Consider the following 21,922-nt stretch of genomic DNA (forward strand, 5'->3'; position numbering starts at 1 on the left):
TCTGGCTGATGAGGAAATCAAACTTTGTTGAATTATACAAGCAGAAGATGAAGGAACAAAAGCCAGCCTTACTGGAATTCAGAATGCACGTACACAATCTGCATTTCCCTACTGGGAGATCACTGGCAAGCACTTACTCCTCTGTTCCTCTGTAACAGATCACAGTAATGCTTAGCACAACTCAAGCAGAGAAATGTGGAATCATCTCCATCAGTTATGCTGGGCAGCTTTGCAAACAGACAGCTTTAGGAAGAGAGGAGGCTAAAGAGCACAGCCATCTAACACGCTTCAGCAAAAACACCCAAGTACAAAACACTTTCATTTTCAGCTATCTGACCTTTAGCTGAACTAAGGAGAAGGAAGTACCCTCAAGAGTTAAAATGTATTCCATTTATATGTTAGTTTTCTTTAAAAAAAACCCTCAACTGAAACAACAAAGCACTGCAAACAGAGGACTTTTACTCTGAACAAACATGTTTATTGGGGCTGCTAGGACTTTCTAGAGAAAAGCTGGCAACAGTTTCTAACTAGCTTTTATCTTACCTTACATAATCGCAGTAAAGTTCTAGATAGACACTATGCCTTCCACAGCAGTCCAGGAGTCACAGATTGAGAAAGAGATGTGTTTGTATTCTATATGGGCTTGTGTTTTCCCTTGATGCAAAGAGCAGGGTCTACAATCATTCATCTTCCTGATGGGGATTCAAACTTCAGTTCAGACACACCAAAGTGATATGCATGGGAAACCTAAGATCATGTTTACTATTACTGCAGTGCCTATCATTTGAGCACATTGTTACAGTGTTTCTCCATGAGGCAAATTTAATATCACATTACTAGCTAGAATACCTGGGTAGCAATACCTAATGAGTCAGTTTGAAAATATCTGTCCATTTGTCATCTTTGTTAACATCTAGCTTTCAAACTGATGTTTTAAAAAAATACAACCACAATGGGTAGACTACTTAGAATTTGTAAATGCCCATGTGCACAAAACCAGCCTGAGCACCGGTCAGATGTTCAGAGATAGAATCCACCACACCTGTCACCTGATAATATTACAAGGCACATCTCTTCTGAAGTCCTCTGGGCCAAATCAGCATGTCCCTAAACCACACCTCACTTCACAGTCTCATCCACTCTACCTACTATAGCACTATTAAAGAGCATCTAGAGTCTGTCACTCCTTTCCCTAGAAGAGCAAGGTGTTAGCAAACTAGAGTAGTTTTCGAATTCAGAAGAAATCTTGACAATAAAAACTTTCTCTGTTGATTATGCAATAGAAAAGGCTTAGCCCTTTCTAGTTAAGCCTTTCAAAGATGGCAGCTTAAGCACAAAACCATAGAAAACTCCTACAGAATCACTTGTTAGCAAAATCAGAGTAATCAACATGGTTCAGATCAGTTAATTCAGTAGCAAGTACGTGCTTTTGGATAACAAAGAAACTCCATTGTTACAAACTTCATTGCACTGTAGGACAGAGAGGTAAGAAACCTGACATAATTGTATAATTTCATTACTAAGATAGCAAAGTGACTGAGCTACAAAATTTTAAGATGCTTTAGCTGTAGGTTACAGTCAAAGTCTGATAGTTTTCAAAAGATTAATATCCTTCGGAGTGTCTCGTATGAAACAGTCACAAGAGGAAAGAACAGATTATCTGGCTACCTTGACTAATTCCTCTCTGAACAGTATTCAGTGATTTTTAAGCCAGAGTCCTCAAAAATTAATATTTATCTGGGTAGAGAACCTCACCCTACCTCCTACTGGCTACCAATGCATTTAGAACAGATCAGCTTTTGCACCAAGTCTTGCTATCATTGAAGCCAATTAGGAATTTTTTATCCTCAACACCACATCTTAAATTTCTGCTGTTTCTGATGCAAAAAAAAGCTTAAACCTGGTTTATACATGTCTTTTTGGACAGATCCTGTATTTAAAACAAATATCCCACAAAGGATTCTCAAAGGCACAACAGCATCACATTTTGTCTATTAGGGGAATTAAGCCATTAAAATACATGCATGCCAACTAATCCCATTTTTCCCTCTCTTACAAATGATACACACAACCCTACATGTGATCATGAGTATATCCAAAATTTAGAAGGAATTTAAACTCCACAAAGTGGGGTGAAAAATAAGAAAAAAATATCAAAATAACAGTACTTCAGTTAGCACCAGGTACAAAAAATACAGCAAGAATTCACTAGTGCTGGTATGCTTGACAGTGACCGAAATCAAGCTGTATCAAATTTAGAAAGAATAATAAGAATGGGTTTTTATTTCTTTATATATGATACCAGCGATCAGAGAAAGGACCTCCTCTCTCTAAGGTTCTTCCTCATCTTCTAACAGTAAGTCTTCAGGTATAAATGCACTAGAACTGAATCATCACAGCAGATTTAAAAAAAAAAAACTTGGCCACTGCTGATGTGCAGACAGTTACAGAAGGCATAAATTCTCTGCCACACTACTTAGACACTTGGATCTATTTGTGGCTTTTTTTTAGCCATGTTACCACTTGCTAAATTTATATACATCAGGAGTTAAATTAAATGCAAAAAAGGTCATTCAACACCACAAAATCACCAGCATGTTCAAATTGGTAACATAACGAAACCAGCAGTACAAGCTGCCAAATATTAAGAGTTATGATGCTATAGGCATTTTAATGTTTACTGCAAAGCACACAGCTTGGAAAGAGAGAATTCAAGCATCTGTTATGTCAACTCACAGCCTACACACACAATCTTTCAAAAGAAGTAATTTAAGTAATACAGGAACTGAAGGCTCCAAATAGGAATTGTTACAATACATAGTTATTATTATATCTCCATTACAGTTTTAGAACATTTTTTCCCTTTGTCTCTTCCATGTTAAGATGCTGCTTCTAATTACTAGCAAAGTTACTTCAGTAACAGCACTGTATTACTACTAAGACAAACAGCACTTAGAAATGTAAAGGCAATTAAAATTTAACAGGGTCCATTTGTTTAGAAAGTAATTTCCTTACTGCTAACACACATTTATCACCTTCCCAAATCAACCTGATTTGATTAATTTCAAATAAGGCATATCTCCAAGTATTTTTAAGGCAGTTATAAACAAACACTGAAGAGAAGCAGCTGATCGTACCCAATATATGACTATGTACTCTAACGCTGCAACAGAATCAATATACCTGTAGTCACATGATATTCAATTGATAGTATGGTATAGAAAGTCATGTTTCAGATCAGAGATGACTTGTCAATACTAGTTCAGAAAACACACTACTCCCCTCCCCCTGCTCTTTTACAGGATGCTCTACTTTTCCATCAGGCTAGAGAAACTTTTTAAGAAGTCTAATTTAAAAAATTACTATCTCTAGGAACTGCAGAGTGAAGCAAATTTCCATTACCTTTTTTTCTGGCAGCAGCCTCCAGTATCATTGCCTGGACACATGGAATCTTTTTCAGGTGTCTGCATTGAGGCTATCTGAACTGCTTCACTTGTCATCTAAACAGAGGAGTACTTGGCAAGAAGCAGCCACTTGGCAATTTACAAGCTTAAAAACTCAAAGTTTTGTCCAATTCATACTGCAACACATAATAAGTCACTTGGATTCACTTTTAATCAATAGTTTAAACTCTCAATTTGCAATATATATTGCAATGCTGAAGTTTCAGGTCTCTCTACTGAGTAAAAACTGTTTTAATTTTGCCACTATACAAGTATCACAAAACATGTTGAACTATACCTGCAAAAATTCAAACGGCAATTTTATCAGCAAGAATGCTAAAACTAACATACAAGAAAGAAGATCATGCCAGTTTTCAAGAAATCAATATTAGAGAAGGTGCTTAAGGGCATTACAGGCAGTCAATGCAGTAATGATAGACTTGACAGCCAAAAGGATTTCGGGAAAGTTAGCATGTTAATAATTCAACATTCGCTTTATGCTACTCATCATTTCAGACATCAGCTGCAGGCAAATTTGGATAACACAGATTAAGACACCATCTCCAGCTCCACCAAAGGTTACTACTGCTCCTGTACACTGCTGGCTCCGAGACACACCCTTGCTGGACTGAATAGTGATGGGAACATCTTAGCACAAAGACACATTAAAAAAACATATTAACTGTAGCAAGGGGCAAACACCCTACTCTGCCATCCCATTTATGAGACAACTTGTCAAGACATTTTAAAATTATTTCTATATTCCAAAGCTCACATTTATCACTTTATTACCACAAAGCTTAACCAGCATGTATTCTATACCAGCGTAACAAACCATCTAGATCAAACTAGGAAACCATAAAATAATCATGGCACACTAAGGAATACTCTTAAGTATTCAGGCATTTGCAGAATGACAACTGAAAAAATCAGATGAATTTAGCGGTTTAAAAGAAAAGCAGACAATTAGCTTGGGGATTACACAAATAATTCAGTAAAACCTACTACATAAAAAACAGATCCTCAGCCACAAAAACTCAGAAACAGGTACGTGAATAGAAGACTGCTGATCTGAGCTTTCAAACGGATGCTGAACGCAGCACAATGAACGCCGATTTCAGTGGGTTTCCACCCCCCCAAAAACTGAAGAGCTAGCATTAGGCAACCAGCTGCCTAATGCAGGGCTACTTATACATTAATCCCCAAAACATCTCCCACACTCTTCTGAATGTCTCCAAGATCTCTTCTATGACTGGAGACCATGGCCGTGTACTCTCTTTTCTGTGCAAATACCATCTCTGTAAAGGGATAGCTATGTGCGTCTCCATTCTTCACAGAGTGGTTTGAGTTGGAAATGACCTTAAAGATCACCTAGTTCCAACCCACCTGCTGCAGGCAAGGACACCTCTTACTAGACCAGGTTGCTCAAAGCCCCATCTAACCTGGCCTTGGACACTGCAAGGGATAGGACATGCACGATTTCTCTCGGCAACTGACTCCAATGCCTCACCACCCTCACAGTAAGAATTTCTGCCTAATATCCAATCTAAACCTACTCTCTTGCAGTTTAAAGCCATTACCCTTTGTCCCATCATAGCACACCCTTGTCAAGTTTTCTTGTAGGCCTCCTTTAGGCACTGGAAGGCTGCTGTAAGGTCTCCCCAGAGCCTTCACTTCCCCAGCCTGAACAACCTCAACTCTATCAGCCTTTCTGCATAGGAGAAGTGCTACAGCCCTCTAATCAGCTTCACGGCCCCACACATGTATGTGTGTGCGTGTGTGCACGCAAGTGTGCATGCGTGTGCGCATATATCCTCCGCTATTCCCTGGGAGTGGTGTGGGAATGACACAACAAACGTTATTAACATTTTGTTAAACTGTGCATGGAAGCTGAAGGCAACGCATCTCTGCTGAACGATGCTAATGGCTCTTACCATCTGATCATGCTCTAACTTGCAGAAAGGTGACAACTGTGCAGGTGCTTGAAGCTATGGTTTTATTAAAAGAAATGCATCTACCATTTTCTCCAAAACGCAGCAAACTTGCCCTCTGAAGTCCAATTATTTCCTGATATTTTGAAAGTGACCAAAACATTACTAAAGAGTGTGTTCACTCTCTACATTCACAGAGAATTACAATAAGCTCAGCACAGGGACCACAAAGTAAACAAAGAAGAGTTACTAAGACACTGCCAATTTAATAAGACATTCCATATCATGCAACTTAGTGTATCAGTTTTATAATTAGCAACACCTATACTACCCAAAAGACAGCTCTGCAGTAAACATTAGCCACAAGTAGCAACCTACTTGACTATTTTAGTTAAGGAACACAGCCACAACTAGCTTATATACCTCTGATCATTAGTGCATTTCAACAGAAATATGCAGAAGTATTTAATATTTAATAAAGAGTCATAACATTCTGCAGGAATAGTATAATACACAAGCCAAGAACTCATAAACAGTACCATTTTGCCAAGTCTCAGTATTCATGCTTTGTGTCATCTGATCACGGACAATTTTGAAAGTCTTACCTTGAACGCAGTACAAAAGTAAAATTTCTTCCAGATCTTTGTCTTTCTGATAAAGATTCACTTTAGAGACTCTTCCTTGCATATTAGGGGTGAATAAAGCAGAAGAGCCTGTGAGTCTGAAAGCAGTAAGATGGAAGAATTGACCAACTTCTCTCCTAGTTCAACACAATACTCAATAAAATCTCTAATTCAACTGTTTAATAGTAACAGCTAAACTGAAATTAATAAACTCCATGAACCACTGGAAGAGGCCAAGTTAGTCAAGAAGTTCCTATTTGTCTATGGCAATGCAGCCGAACACCGCATGACTGCTTCTCACTCGTTAAAGATGAAAGTATGAAGTGATCTAAGATACCAACTATTCCATGGCAACTACTTGCCAAAAAACTCCCACTTTCAATACGTACCACCTTTACAGATGTCATGTAAGCACATCCATTTCCAAACCAGGGATACGTAAACCACATGGCAGAGAGACCCTGCATACATTCATGTGTACGTATGCATGTTTAAGTGCAGAGATAATGAGGAAGTCTGGCATACCAATGCAATTGTTTACAATAATATACCCACATCCTGGATGCAAAGGAAAAGAAAGACGAAAAGCTGAGATTCTAACTTACTTTAAAGCACAGAAACCCTGACAAGGTAGCCTGTTACTGGCTGCTCTAGATTTTTGAAAATATACAACCAGAAACACCCTAAGCTTTCTTGGTTACAAGAAAGAAACAAGGCTGCATCTCCTCAAACCGATGAGAAGGGCTACCACAGTTAAACCCACCACACCTTCATAGACCTTCAGAATATTATTTCTCCACCAAGAATCTGACTAAAGCATTGTCTGTTCTGGAGACTGTCTACATGTAGCATCTAAGATGACAGTTCACTTCCCTCTTTGTCCAGGTTTGTGAAAACAAACTAATCACAGAAAAACTGAGATTTAGTTTCATTATCCAGCATCTTGCTTACCCCTCCCTCCGTAGCAATTTCTAATGCTCTACAAATCACCTTGTTTTACCACAAGGTTCAGAATACCAAAGGCAAATAAGACAAGACATATTGATAACTACAATGTTCTAAAACATCATCTTTGACACTGAAAAAGAGTATTTTTCCATTCTTAGATTAAATGTTTATTCAATGAACGTACCTTGCTTATTCCAAGCCTACTCAATAGGCAGATTCCAAGTAACTACTGCTTAATATCAAAAACAGTCAACAAGAGTAAGTCACTATATTAAAACTATTTTACTTAGTAGACAGTAGACCTTTGAAGAGCTCTGGTTGTAACTGCTGTCCAGACAGAGTATGAACCATTGGCCACCTACCCTTTAAAATAACTCCTCAACCAGTTTTGATTTGTCTTGTCATCCTCCCAACTGAGACTGTAGATAGGAGTATGCTGTGGGACACCAAAACATCTTGCCACAGTCAAAATAAAAAAAAATCACTGCCCTATCCTCAGCTGAAGACCTAGACAGAAGGCAGTCAGGTCAGTCAAGCACGACTGACCCCTGGTAAAGCTCGGCAGACTGAAAACAGTCACCTTTTTCAAAAATGTTTTCCTTGTTTTTCTACAGATTTATATGAACTATTTACTGATAGTGCTATCCAAATAAAGCAGCATTTAGTGTTTTTATTAAGTGTAACAGAAAGCTTTCTTTATTATATAACAGCAAGGATGCCTGAAACAGAGAACAGGAACCATTTCTATGCTTCAACAATTTGCAGAATTCAAATGTTCCAGAGCCTAAACACAAGAACTCTGTGCATAAAAAAAAAGCAGGTCTCAACATGTGAAACACAGCCATCAAACAACTGAGTTTCTGGATAATTTTCAAGGTATCTGGCTACAAGACAGTCAATAGCAGAGGTTATAAAAGGGAAAACTTGGTCTTTGTTACTGTATCTAAAATTTATTACAGAAACAGGTGGCTGAGAAAGAGAAGACAAAGAAGTGGAAAAGAACAGCAAATGACAAAGAAAACTCAAAACATGTTTCACAATGGACATTATAAAGCATTTCTAGAATTCAGATTGCTTCCATCTTTTCAGACAGCTTGAATTTCTCCCCAACCGTATTTCAAGAAACCTCCAAAACTGAGTGAATACGAAAACTCCTGGACACAGAATCAGCCAGTGCCTGACAAACAACTGCAAACTCTATTCTTTACTAGTGATGACATTACTCATGTTTCACCCAAAATAGTTCAGTCCCTTTGCAGTTCATCAAAACTTAGGCCAGAAACAGGCAGTGGGTAGGATACTCTAATGGCACATTAAGTGGTGACCAACACCACGTGGATGAGCTGAAGCAGTCCTCCTATCCCCTAAGGAAATTTGCAGATGTGACAAAATGCACAGAGAAACAGCTTGACTTGCTCAGAAACTTTCTGACGAACTCCTTATCATGACCTTTGCTATGCAAAGTTTTGGTTTCTGTTGTATTCCCGTGTACCTACAGATATTCTTGTCAGCAAGCGCTGGTATTTAATTAAACTGGAATGACTACTATGAAGGGAGTCATATAAACATCTGTAGCAGGCTGTGCATTTGGAGAAAATCCAAAAGAGGGGATGGACCTTTTTAATTTAGTTATAATAGATGCTTTAATGTCAACACTCAGTTGCATGCTCTTTTACTTTAGGACTGAAACATGGCTGGTGACACTGCGAACACTGTCACAGCTATGTGACTTCTCTATGGTCTTCTCTTCATCAGCAGTAACATTCCAAGTATATACAGAACTTCCATTCACAAGATAGGTCATCAGATATCCAAACCACCAGTGTCAAGAACCAACATTAATAACTACACAAGAACCTCCTTTGAAACACCTCAGCATGCAGTCTTACAGTAAGTTAGGCTAAGCTGAACTGATAACAGCTGTAAGCCCACCCCCTATCATGGGTAGCTTCTACCCCAACTTTGGCATCAGTAGTTGCTCTCATATCCTCATGCAGCAAGCTGATTCAAGAAGCTAAACTAAGAGAAAATTAATCTCAGCAATATGTACCCAACATACGCACATGACCCAACTCTTACCACGAGATGAGACAAAGCCAAGTTATCAGCATGAGAAGAGGAACCTGCACATGGTCAGAAGCAGAAAACTGCAAAAATACAACAGCACTAATATACTTAGGTAATTATACAAGAACCTCTTCCTTAATGAAAGTCAGGACTATGAGTGGGTTCCAGAAGCAAATGTCTGAGTGCATGCAGAGGCCTAGCAAAACCTCTCTTTTCTATACTGTGTCAACACTGAAAGGCGGTGAAAAACCAAACTATTCTACGGACCTTTAACTAAAGAGAGGAATACCAGATACCAACTAGGCAGCACGCAGCAGAAATCTGTTTGGGTAGAGGGGATGAACTCCTCATAATGAGAGACAAACCAAAGCTATACCATGTACGGTCAATGACTCAGCTTCCAAGAAGATGCTATACCCATTGTTTTTAAACAGCTGCAAAAAGTAACAGCAGTGCCTGGCTGACAAGGAAGCTGATGTAGTGCCCAGCACCCTCACCAAGGTAGCATAAGATTTAATGACTAGAAACCAACGCAGAGAAACTAAGCTTCAACTGAATTACACGCTAGTTACATGAACTCTGCCATCTATAGAATTTTGAAGGCACTACCCTTTGACAGTTGAGCATAATAAGCTTTATTGCTATTTTCCCTCTTAATGTAAAAATTAATCTGGGTCACATCAGCTCACTCTTAACTTTCCTTCTCTGAACAAGGCAGTTCAGTCAAAGTACATCCTTTCAGTCATCCAAGGACTTTTCAGGAATCTTCGCTTCTTCAGCAACAGTGATCCAAGTCTATCAGTGCCATGACACCTTAAATCCATAATGCACTAAGTTTTCCACTATCTGCAGGACTTTTTACACAATTCAGGGTGAAAAAACCCAACAACTTGCACAGTTCAGGAAAAAGCACTATAGACTAAATCTTCTCTCATTCCCCCCGTCCTTCTCAAGAGTGGATTCAACAGGAGAAAATGAGCCCGAAGAAACCAAATACAAACAAAAATAAGGTCAAAAATGACGACTAACAGCAAGAAGCTCTTCCCCATGTCACCCAGCAATGTCAGTGGTCAATTTTTACTTTTGGGGTTTTACTCATGCCAGTACCAAGAAGAGTCAGGATACCTCTGAAAGGCAAGCAGAGGTAGTGGCAGGCAGCAGAACTTGGTAATAAAAGGCAGTGCAGTGTATGTACTGATAAAAATCTTTAACATGATGAACAGACGAATGAACAAAAAACAGATCCCCACGATGAGAGCAAGAAGGAATACTCCTCGATGAATACTGTGCTCTGCCTACTCAAGTATTCTCTGGATTAGCTGAAGTTTTCAGTTAATTTATGTAGTAAGTTCTTTAGAAAGCATTGTAGTTTTCCTCCTTACTAAGAGCACCACTTTTCATGTCCTCTCCTGACTTAAACTTCAGTTTCTGTCTTGCAGTAACAGTATCAGACTTTGACTCAAGGAAAGGAGAGGATAAACACTAACTGGAAAAAAAACAACTTCTGCCATTGGAACAAAACGAAGAACTTCCTTCTGTGCAGAAGAAAGTTTGCTCACAGGCCTAGTTTACCACTTCTTATTGTACTAGCAGTAGCTTAAGATGCCGACTACTAAAAAGAAGAGAAATAGCAGAAAAGGGTGATGGAGTTTTCAATACAGCGTTCTAGGACCATTACCTGGCTTTAGAAAGGCTTTAAGCACAAATCTGACAACTCATTACAGACCTAAGCTGCCACATGTGCTTTGTATGCAGGAGTTTGTTTTAATCAGTGCTTCAATAAACAAACAAGACCTTTGGAGGAAGGGACAATGGGGAGAGACCTATTAACAAGTTTTCCACATTAGCTTCCTATTCTTTGTGAAACCTGACAATATAATCAGGTTTCGAGTCCGGAGAAATCTTAAGACACTTTTCCAGAAAATTAGTTACTTCAGCTATGGCATTGCTACCCCAAGTTTTTCTTTATACAAAACACATCTGAATCTCCTAAGCCTGAACAAATCAAAACAGTGAAAAAAGATCACTTCCAGCAGTAACTGAACCCTACACTCCCTCTGTACAGATTCAGAAATACAGAAAACTTCAGACTGAGAATAGTCTGGTTGTTAAATACATCTGTGAATATATGGTATTTTTCAAGGAATTTTTTTTTTTCAAATATGAATTAATAAAGTACAATTGCAGAGTACCTTCCAGAGTGACATTTTTCTAACCATGTTAAATTCTGTTTCCTGTCATTGGCACTGCACACAAGCTAATTTCAAGAATTCTGAATTATACCAGAATTTTGTTTCTTCTCCTCTTAACTCCAGAACTAAAGCACCATTTTCACCTCATGTTAAAAAATCATGAGAAACTGTTTCAACCGTTTGTAGTCTTATCCACTTCCCTCCAAAAGTAAGATATGCTAAGTTGACAGCATTCCTTTTTTTCTTTAAATTAAGATAATACTGTAACAATAGTCAAAAGCACAAAATAAGCTGTTTTGGTTAACAACAGCTACTATATTGAGTTTATCAAATATTTTAGAGAAGTTCTCTGGCCTACAATTACTTGTGTTTGGTGCATTCTAGTTAAGAAATTGAGATGTCATCCAATTGGATTTAATGTTACGAACTAGGTATCGATCTTCAACAGCTCTTAACTGCCATTACTTTCACACTCAAATACTGTAAGAAGACACAATAGTATAGGCATGGTTTAGCATAAGAAACCAAAGGCCAAACAAAAGTAAAATAAAGTTATTGTTTACTATGATATAAAATTAAGATACAAAACACCATTGTCACTATAGCACAGTCCTATCTTTTCCTTCCCCACCACACACAAGCCTAATTATTATTTCAATTTTAAAACACAGGAAAATGTCAAACTATCAACTTCTACCACTTATGGAAAAACAGATGAGCTCTCAAGGCCTGCCTGCAGAGGAGACTGCACAGCTATTTGACTCTAGCAAACACTGTGAAACATCTCTTTCCAATGTAATCATCCACAAAAGTGGAATGCTTGTCTTTTCCTTGATCCCACAAATTACTTGTAAGAGACAGACACACTGAACTGCTTCCAGTTTCTTTACACTGCAAGAGATGCACAGAATCTAAAAGAGGGCTAGTCGGAAAACTCACACAAAGCAAACAATTCCTATTATTAATGCATTTTTTTAAATGACTGAATGCTTATGAACTGGAGGTTATCTTTTGAACAGCAGTTTGAATTGCGGTGCACTTACAGAGCATTTACAGAACAGGTTTCACACTATCCTCTTCCTCCCAGCTCTAGCTATTGTTTTCACAACATTGTTTTCATCTTACGTATAAAACCTCTATTATTTGAAGTATTGTGCACAACCTTCTACTTGTTTAGATAAGTACTCCTTAGAGTAACATAATCAGACACAACCTAGACTTACGGAGGAGTCCAATAAATTCATCCACCAGCGTAAGCAATCAGCAAAGAAAAGAGCAGGAAACACATTATCTCAGAGAAAAGGAAAAGTGAAACAAAAAAACCTCTTGCTGTAATGTGTCTCCTGGAAAAGTGATAACGGCACAGAAAACATGACAGCCTAGTAAATGGATAAACACCCCACCTGAGGAGTCCATTTGATACAAGTACAGGCAGTAGTCCCACAATTACTGAATAACACTCATTGAGTGTAAATCCCACCTGTAATTAGACATTGTTAATAACCTCCTTAGAGGCGCCACTTCAGTTCTTACTGACAACACCCAAAGTGAGGCATTTGTGAGCCTTAACAGCCTGTACTGTGCACTGGGGCTCTCTTGAGCTAGATGGAGCTGCTTTACTTTCCAAGATGAAGGACTGAACACTACCTGAGGGAGTAAGTGGACTACCTCTGCTAAGACTGGATTCGAATTTTACAACAGCTGAAATAAAAAAGAACTTCATGTTTCCTTTGAACATGCACACTAAAAAACACTTTTTAGTGAAAAGTCAGCTATGACCAATTTTATCAAATGTTCCACAGAGAACCAAGCTTAATCTCAGACACCAGAAGCCAGTGCCTGCAACTAGTACCGTATCTAAAGTGAGGTCTTGTGCACAAGCTGGTATGGAGAGCACCTTCTGACCAGGGTAAGATTTTCCTCTCGGGAACTAGAACAAATAGTATGGACATTTTATTATTATACTAGGGAAAGAGAGCAGGAGAAGAAAGGACACAGAAAAAACCCAAAGTATGTGCTACATTCACCTTTCATACCTTTACAGAAGCTCTCTGAAGGCAGTGCTTAGAGTATAGATTCACTTCAAACAGAAGCAAAAGGAACAATTTCTTTAGCTTTATACACGGAAGACAGAACTCTCAAAACAGCCCATGGTACCACATAGTTTCAGTACAGTACTTCTCATCTGAAAAGTTTCAAAGCACATTACAGTTTCAGCAGTTTTTCAAGGTCACAAGGGCAATCACAAACAGTGAGTTTGTGTCCCTGCCCCCTCCACTTGCTAATCCACCACCCTCTAAGTCCAGTCTAGCCGTACCCCAGAGATTTACACAATGTCAAAACCCTCATTCGCTTCTCTCCTAGAATCATGGTCCAAAACTACTATATGTGGCACCATATATACATCTGCAATATACAAAGGCAACTTTACACCTGTCGATATTTAACAAGCATGTTTAATACTCTGAAGAATTTTATCTATCTTATAAAGAAGAGATTTTTAGCATCTCTTAAGAAGCTGCCATGAGGAACACAATTTCCTATTTCTAGACAAGTTGCCTGAAATGTTATGGGGGATATACTTTTAACTCTTCTGGAAGAAACTTTAAACAGTGGTAATTATTTTTTAAAAACAAACAAACACACAAACAGTAAAACAAAAATAATATCAGTGGAAAATAAAATAAAACCCCAGCAAGCCAAGCTATAGCGTGTATTCTCTGTGTCCCCAGAGTCTCACTGAAACACAACTCAAAAGTTTACACAAGGGTAAATATTTCACAAATAATCAGGTCCTATGAGTTTTGTGGAAATAAACAGTCACATCAAAGACACACATCCAAACTAGTGCAGTAGAAGCTCAACTGTGTTACCAAAACCATCATCCCATACAGGATATCAGGACAGATAGCGCCCCAAACACATGAGAATACTTACAGAAGTCACAATACCACGTACCCAGAAAAATCCAACCACAAGGCATAAAGCCGCAGGAAGTCAGGCTTCGTAACTTGCTGCTCACACAGCTAGTTTCATTCTTGATTAACTGAAGTAAAACCATGAAAGAACTACTTTTCAGAATTTATTGTCGTTTTAACACTGTCATTTTCACACAAAATTTCAAAACTAGGGACAATAATTTGGGAATAGATACTCAGTTACCAGTCAAGATAAACAAGCAATCCTTGGTCAGAGAGCAGCAGGACAATTTCTGCAGGCCTGGCAACACTTAGGAGGCAGCAGAGGATAGAATCCACTCCCCCTGCATAGCTCAGCACGCTCTGCAGTGCTCTAACGTGCCTTTTAGAGATGCAGTGGGTACAGCTGCATTGGCACTTCAGTTTGAATTAAGACCACGCTTTTGAAGTAAATCTGTCACCCACTTCCTGTATTTTAGTTCACATCTCTCAGAAGTTTCTGAACACATGATCTGAACATCTCCAAGATTAACCTACATCAAAACTCTGGGAAGGTTTGGAACATACTCAGTCCACAGAACCAGACACAATTAGTCTAAAATAACCCCATGAAGTACACACACTGGGGACACTGAGTCTACCTAACTTACAGCTTCTCTCTACAACCTTCTTCAGTTGCAGCATACTGCTTGCTAACGTAAATACAATCAATGTGGCAGATACTGTCCGTTCATTTATGAGAGCCTCAAGCAGTAGGAAGTAAACCCACAGACTTAAGCTGCCAACACGCACCTCAAAAGCCCTAGAAAGGAGGGCTGCGCAGGGTGTTCCCTCTTCTGGAGTAATGATAGCAGCAGTGTATCACCACTCATTCACTTCTGTCCCCACCTCTTTACAGGTTAGGAGTTTCAAAAGCTAGTGAGATACTTCTAGAAAAGTTTTCAGAATAAAATAAAAAATAACCCACCCAATATACTTCATGCATCACCTACACTTACTGTTTTATAAAACTTTTCAAATAACATTGAAAACACAACTCAATCAATGGCTCCACTGGATGTGGTGATTGGAAAGGAAGAGCAGCATGTGCTCAATAATGCTTTTTATTACTTGCACATCAGCTTAACCAACAAAGCCACCCAGAACAGAGGGGTTTTTTTTTCTGTATAAGCTGACCAACATAATATTCATTGTTTCACTTGAATCAAAACATCAGTTCTTTACAAATAGTTCCGTCATTGAGAAGTTCTCTCCCATTATCAATTTTTCTTTTTCTATAAAAAATTTTAAATGGAAGATCATGAGTTTCAAACATATACCTGCCTTTAGCAGGACCAACAAACTGGTGAGAACAGATCAAAGCAGTACTGCATTAATAACTTACAATAAAGTGCTACCTCCTCTGCTCAACAAATCATCATCATCTTACTTCATTACCTCCTCGATAAAAACAATTAACTGCTAACAATGCAGAGCCATGTTTGCTCTACATTCAGTAAAGGTCAAGTTCCTATACTGGGGGGCAGACACAAAAGTAGGATTATTGAAGATGACATTTTCTGTTAACACACTAATCCCATGAAAACAGCAAAGAACAAATGACACTTTCCTTTGTGATCTAACTGGAAGTTTCTGGTTATTGACATGTCATTACCATACTCACTAAAGAGCCATCTTAAACTCTCCAGTAGCCCAGTCTGAAACATCCTTAAGCAATGTTTTTCTGATCTGTTTCATGTTAACTCCTGTGAAAATAAACTTAAGCACCCAGTTGTACTATTTGTTTAAAAGAAAACTCAATGAAAAAAGTTATTTCCCATCAAAGATGACGAGAACCTATGCCAGGAGATAGTAATGTAGTGACATCATTAAATGACACACTGAAGTAATGTTAATGAGAAACTAATGGTGCACAGGGAAAAAAAGAGCTATGAATAACATTTTTCATAGCTGAACGAAAATACCTGGGCTGAGTTATTTCCTTCAAAATTACTAGCAAGGCTGCTGTCTGCTGAGATATGGAGTTTTCCCTTCTGTCATCATTCTCTACATTAAAAGATCTTCGTGCTTTCTCTCCCAACACAGGGTTTTCCAAGAGCCAGAAGACTAATTTAACCTACACTTATTGGCAACCCTTATGTTTCAACATGCCAATGATGTCTCAAGAAACTGAGATGAGCTGAACTGCTCATCTCAAGAAACTAGAGATGAGCTACCCCAGCTCAGTAATTTCTTACCATCTCATGAAGATTTTCAGACCAGTTTACTTCTGGAGTGACACTCTTTAATTCTTCAGAATTTTTATTTGACTTTTTCACAAGATACAAATATAAATCTGTACTAGGCTTAAGCAAATTACAAGCAGTTTGAATGAAGTTTCCCATACTAGACATCTGTCTAAGGCTGAAAGAAATCATCCAAACAGCTAAGGGGTTTGTAAAGCTGTCTGTTAAGTAAAAACAGTACCGATAATCTTTTTGGAAACTCTGCATCCTTGTTCTGACATTAGGGATCATCTTTCAATTTCTCCTTTCTGGGCTTCTCTAGTCAGATGTCATCTTATTTGGGTGGCTTTTTTTTTTTTTTTTTTAATGAGAAGCTGCAATTACTGGTCCAGATTTTGACATTGAAGTCCCTGAACATTTTATGTATACCTGATATGCTGTAGGTCAGGGATAAACCAGACTCCTCTAAGTTGCATAAAACTTTTATGCTGCATTCACACTGCTAGCAGACAGTGAGAAGGAAGAAGTCACAATTCACACCCTGTACAGCTGTAAGCCAAATCTTGAAGACCATCAAGCATAAACTGAAGCACAGAATTAACAAAGTAATACATAGGGAAGGAACCGAGACAGCAAAAATTTTGATTTCAACAGTTTTCCAAAGAAATCCCCACTGCTCTCCTCCAATTTACTGAGAAAACCAATATTCAGACTGAATCACTTGAATTGCTAAAAGGCCCAAGATCTGAAGAATGCTTTTTTTTCACATGGGAGTAAAGTGCAGCACTGAATTCAGAGAGATCAGTGGACAAGTGACAAGAACTAAAAAAACAAAAACCAAACAACATAGAGCATATTTGATTAAGGTAGATGGCAGAAAGAATCAATACTAGGAAAAAAAACCCCCAACTATAGACACAAAGATATGCATGGCCTGTTACAGTAATCACTCTCCACAATCCAAACATGGAGTTAGGGATTGGATTCTTTCACCAAGGCCTTCCCATTCTCTTGGAAGAGACTGTGCTTGTAAAAACCAATGGTTAGCTATTTATCTTCCAGTGCTGACTGGAAAAGAACAGCCATTTCCCACTTCCTAAACTACAGCAGTAGACCTATATGGCAGATTTAAGCATTCCTGCTGGACTGATGATGCAAGGCACTACCAAATGATACATTTTGATTTTTAGTGGTTTTTTGAAAAGAAACCCAAAAAAAACCAAGACCAAACCAAACAACAGAAACCACACTGACAAGCCAAGCCCATCCCTGCCCCACTGAACACTATGGCAGCACTCAGCAAGGTGTGCTGCAGTTTGCTCCATCTAAGAAGGACATTCAACACTCACTGAACATTGTTCTATGCACATCCCCATCCCCTGCTGCAGTCTAAATAAGCCCTGCTCCAAAGACTAATACAAATACTTCATATACATAGATTTTTACATCCACTACTGAGAGTAGATTTTAGTGCCTTTCCCTTTTGTAATATGGAGGCAACACGTTCATGTAAGAAATGCTCACTACTCTCCACCGGACCCCTGAGAGCAGTAGTTTTTGACAGTAAGCACGTGAAACGATTGTTCAACACACAGATTTCACAAGCTTTAATTTTAATTGTGATAGGCTTTTATTTCTTGAGACAAGTTTACTAAGACAGAATTAGTGATTATCACTAGAAAAGTTTAAAAGAGCAATGCACACCAGAGACAAGAAGGGAACTGAATTGTTCAGGGTAACTACAAGACTACTCATTTCCTTCTCTTGTTCCTTACCTGACTAACTGATCGCCTCATGGCTACCACTATGAAAGAAAAAAGGGTTCTCAGCACCCTCTATGCAGCCCTCTCCATACTACATTAATTACATATCCCTCATCCCAATGTTGTGTGCCTTAATTAAATCACTAGCCTGTGTAACAGCCTCCTCTAAATATGTGCAGAACAACAGATGAGGGGCTATGCAAATAAATAGAACAAACTATCCCAAACTTACAGAACATGGGATACACACATGTAATTACTGCTCATTTCCAACTGATCCAAGCAGGTTTCCATTCTAAACCGATCATCTCTTCACAAATCACTGACCCTCAAATGTTGATGCACTAACCCTCTCTCAAACACAAATATATGTCCGGTATAGAAGGTTTCATGTCCTCTGGATATGTGCACTCAGTTAAGCGTTAAGGTATAGAAAATGCACATAATAAATACATATAATACTGGAGCCCCTGAGCCCACACACACATGAGCTTTTCTACACCACATTAAGTGCTTTTTGTTAGCTGCTGCCCTGTCAACACCATTATGAGCGCTAGTTTCAGCAAAAGTTTACTCTTAAAGTTAATGGTCAATTTATCTAGTGAAACAAACAGAACAAAATAAACAAACAAAAAAAAAGCACTTTACCAGAAACCCCTTGACTGTCCTGTAACCTCCTTTAATCCAGTAATATTCATAACAGTAATAAAATGCCTCATCTTTATTCACTTTTTAAATTTTCATTAGGTGCCATAACTATAAAATACTTCTCTCCAAACTATGAGCAGCAAAGAATCCCCACAGCCTCCAACCTGTACAGGACCCTGAAGCCAGTTCATCATCCCTCCCCCATGCCATTTCAACTTTTCATAGCCTCAGCCAAAAACGCCTGCCTCCTCTCTCTATACACAGACTAACTAACTCAGCAATACGAAAACTCCAGTTTCCCTTTTGCACAAATACCATTCCCCTGATACACACGTGTATACATAGCCTAACATAATCTTCACCCTGTATACAAATTCATCTTTCCCCCCATTTTCAACCACACCCAAATATCCACCCAAGCCCCCTCACTTTCTTATAGTCCACAGTCATCCTTGACATTTACCTACAAGAAGAGAGCATTTGACGACCTAATACACAGAAATTTAAACTGCCTGATACTTGTCAAAAACATATATAACTACAGTTCTACAGCTCCCCAGGATATGCACAGACTTTTCTCCAAACAGCATCATGATCCCAACACGTGGCATTTGCTACATGTTTTCCCATTTGTATTCCATAGACCAAACAACAAATATCCAGCCTTTCTATCTCATTACAGGTGAAACACCAACTCACAGTTCCTCTCAAGTTCCCAGGACACAGACCACATTGCTTGCTGCTCTAGCCCATCTCCACACACCAGACAGAGAGCTCACTGAGCTGGTGACAGCCAAGCATCTCTCTCAGCTCCCAGTGTGAGCAGCAGACAAACCAAAGCACAGCAGTAGGAACACGCATGACTTGCTGTCCACATACCGGCTCATATTACACACGAAGGTCTCGCACATTAAGTCTAACCACAGTGGCCACCAAACAAAACAAGTTCAGAACCTTGTAGCAACCTGTTACCGCTGTGCCTGTAACTTGTACACAGGCTTCCCTGCCACCCAAAGCTTCCCTCCTCCACAGCCTTTAGATGCCTGCCAACTTCCCACGTTACTTCTCACAACACAGAGAAGCCTGTTTACTTATCACTCTTAAATTCACAGGCCTTCCTATACCACTACTCCCAAATACATGTGGTTTCACCCACTACCTGCATCCCCACGGTATAAACACATCCCTCAACCTACCGCAGCACACAAAACAAGACAGGTACTGATTTTTCTAGCTGCCTCCAACTCATCAAAATGACTCCCCTCTTCCGAGGGAGATAGTATTGTAAATTATGGTAAAAGTACATCCATTGGGTTCCCAGAGCCAGCAAGCTCCAAACTACGAGCAAGAACTACCTTCAACACTTTTCTCCTAAAGACTCCCAGGCACAGCCGATCTGCCTGTGACTTCATTCCCTGCTCGTCACAAGCACCCAGGCCTCACGGCAGCTTCTCCCCCCGACACCGGGGCCGTGCCCGCCGCCCGTCACCTTCCACCACCCCCACAGCCCGTCTGTAACACGGGCCCCGGCCCGACGCTCCCCAGAGCCAGGCCAATGCACGTGCGCGGGCCCGGCCCGCCGGCCGTCCCCCGGCCCGGCTCCAGCCGCAGCCGCCGGCACACGCCGGACACCTCCGGGTGTGCCGGACACCTCCAGCGCATTCCCCGGCGCCACCCACGCGGGGCCCTACCTGCCGGCTCCCCAGCCCCACGGCCGTGCGGGGCCTGGGCCGTGTCAGCGCGGCCCCGGCCCTCTCTTCTCCCATGGCGGGAGGAAGGCGGCGGCCGGGCCTCGCGGCGCCCGCTCGCTCCCCAGGGGCGCACCCACCGCACGCCGGGTTCGCCGCGCCCCCGGCGCCGCAGCCCCGGCCCCGGCCCCGGCCCGCCCGCTCAGCTCCTTCCCCCGCTCTGCCCCGGCCGCTCTCTCTACCTGTGTGCCCCGCGTGCCCCGGCGCCCGGCGGCGCTGCGGGGTCCGGCGCGGGTGCGGGCGGTGCTGGCTCGGGCTCAGGCGCGCGCCGCCCCGCGCTGGCCGCCGCCGGCCGCCGCCGCCGCCCGGTCGCGCACTCGGAGCGCAGCCAGCAGCGCGGACATGTTGGAGCCGCCGTCCCCCCGCCCGCGTCACCGCGCTCGGGAGGGGCGGGCGGGGCCAGGCTCACCCCGGCCCACCCTCTCCCGCCGGCCATTGGCAGTGGGCCCGTCGGCACTGCCCTTCCTCACTGTCACTGGCCGATCCGTTCGCCGCTCACGCGCAGGCCCCGCCTAAAGGCTTTCCTCTGATTGGGCCTCCCCCCCCTGCTTTGGTAACTATTGGCTGCGGCTCTCGTCAATCAAGGCTACAGCGCACGGACTCCGTCTTTCTCCGCACTTTTTTTTCCGGCCTCACAGCCTCGGGCAGGACTGACGGAAGCGGCTGTCAACGAGCGCCCTCGCCCCTCCCAGCCTCCCTCCCGCCGCCACATCCCCTCCCTCCCGGCGGCACGGTTTGCCTGCAGGCCATTGGCTCCCACCACCGCCACTCCCGCAGCCTCGCTCGCCCCGGCCTCCGCTTCGCCAAGGGGGCGTGAATCGACCCGCGGCTGCCTTCTTCTGATTGGTTGCCGCCTCTGCCAATCAAGCGCGGCCGGCGGGGCAGCAGAGCGCGGCCGGGCCCGCGCGCCGAGCCGCTCCGCACGGCGATTGGTCGCGGGGCGGGCGAGAGGCGCGCGACCTCCCCCATGCCCCACGGGGGGCAGTGGGGAGTACCCGTATGTGCGCGCGATTACATCACCGCCAGCCAATCAGGCCGCGCGGGGGCCGGTGTCCCGCCCGCGGGGGGCGGGGCCTCGCGACCCCGGCGGGAGCTGTTGCGCTTCGCACGCCCCGGGAGGCAGGAGGCAGGAAGCGGGCGGCGGGAGCTGGGGTTACCGCTGTCGTCGGTCCGATGTGCTGCGGCTGCTGGTGTTACCGCACCAAAGAGCGAGGCTGGAGGTGTCTCGGTCCTCTGCGTTCCCGTCTGCCCGCGGGGCTCGAGCGCCGTGTCCTGGCTCAGGGAACGGAGGGGCTGCGGCCCCGCTCGGGTGCCCGATGGAGGTGTCTTGGGCCGCCCTTGGTACCCCACCGAGCCCTGCTGACACCGAGGCCGCCGGAAGAGTAGAATCACTGAGTCAACAGAATCGATTAGGTT

At 41.8% G+C, this 21,922-nt stretch overlaps 1 protein-coding gene across 3 annotated transcripts in view; it reads right to left on the bottom strand.

The window, feature by feature from the left end:
* PPM1B (protein phosphatase, Mg2+/Mn2+ dependent 1B) overlaps window positions 1-20,789 on the bottom strand; it is a 60,797-nt gene extending 40,008 nt beyond the window's left edge. Inside the window, exon 1 of one of the 3 annotated variants that reach the window (XM_032102840.1) lies at window positions 20,689-20,787. The gene's annotated coding sequence lies outside the window, so the exon portion shown is untranslated. Of the gene's footprint in view, window positions 1-5,979; window positions 6,094-20,688 lie in introns of those variants that run through there. The other 2 variants (XM_032102838.1, XM_032102839.1) reach the window with 2 other exon arrangements.
* Window positions 20,790-21,922: the final 1,133 nt, after the last annotated feature.

The sequence above is a fragment of the Corvus moneduloides genome, chromosome 3, assembly GCF_009650955.1.
Source record: "Corvus moneduloides isolate bCorMon1 chromosome 3, bCorMon1.pri, whole genome shotgun sequence".
Taxonomy (NCBI): domain Eukaryota; kingdom Metazoa; phylum Chordata; class Aves; order Passeriformes; family Corvidae; genus Corvus; species Corvus moneduloides.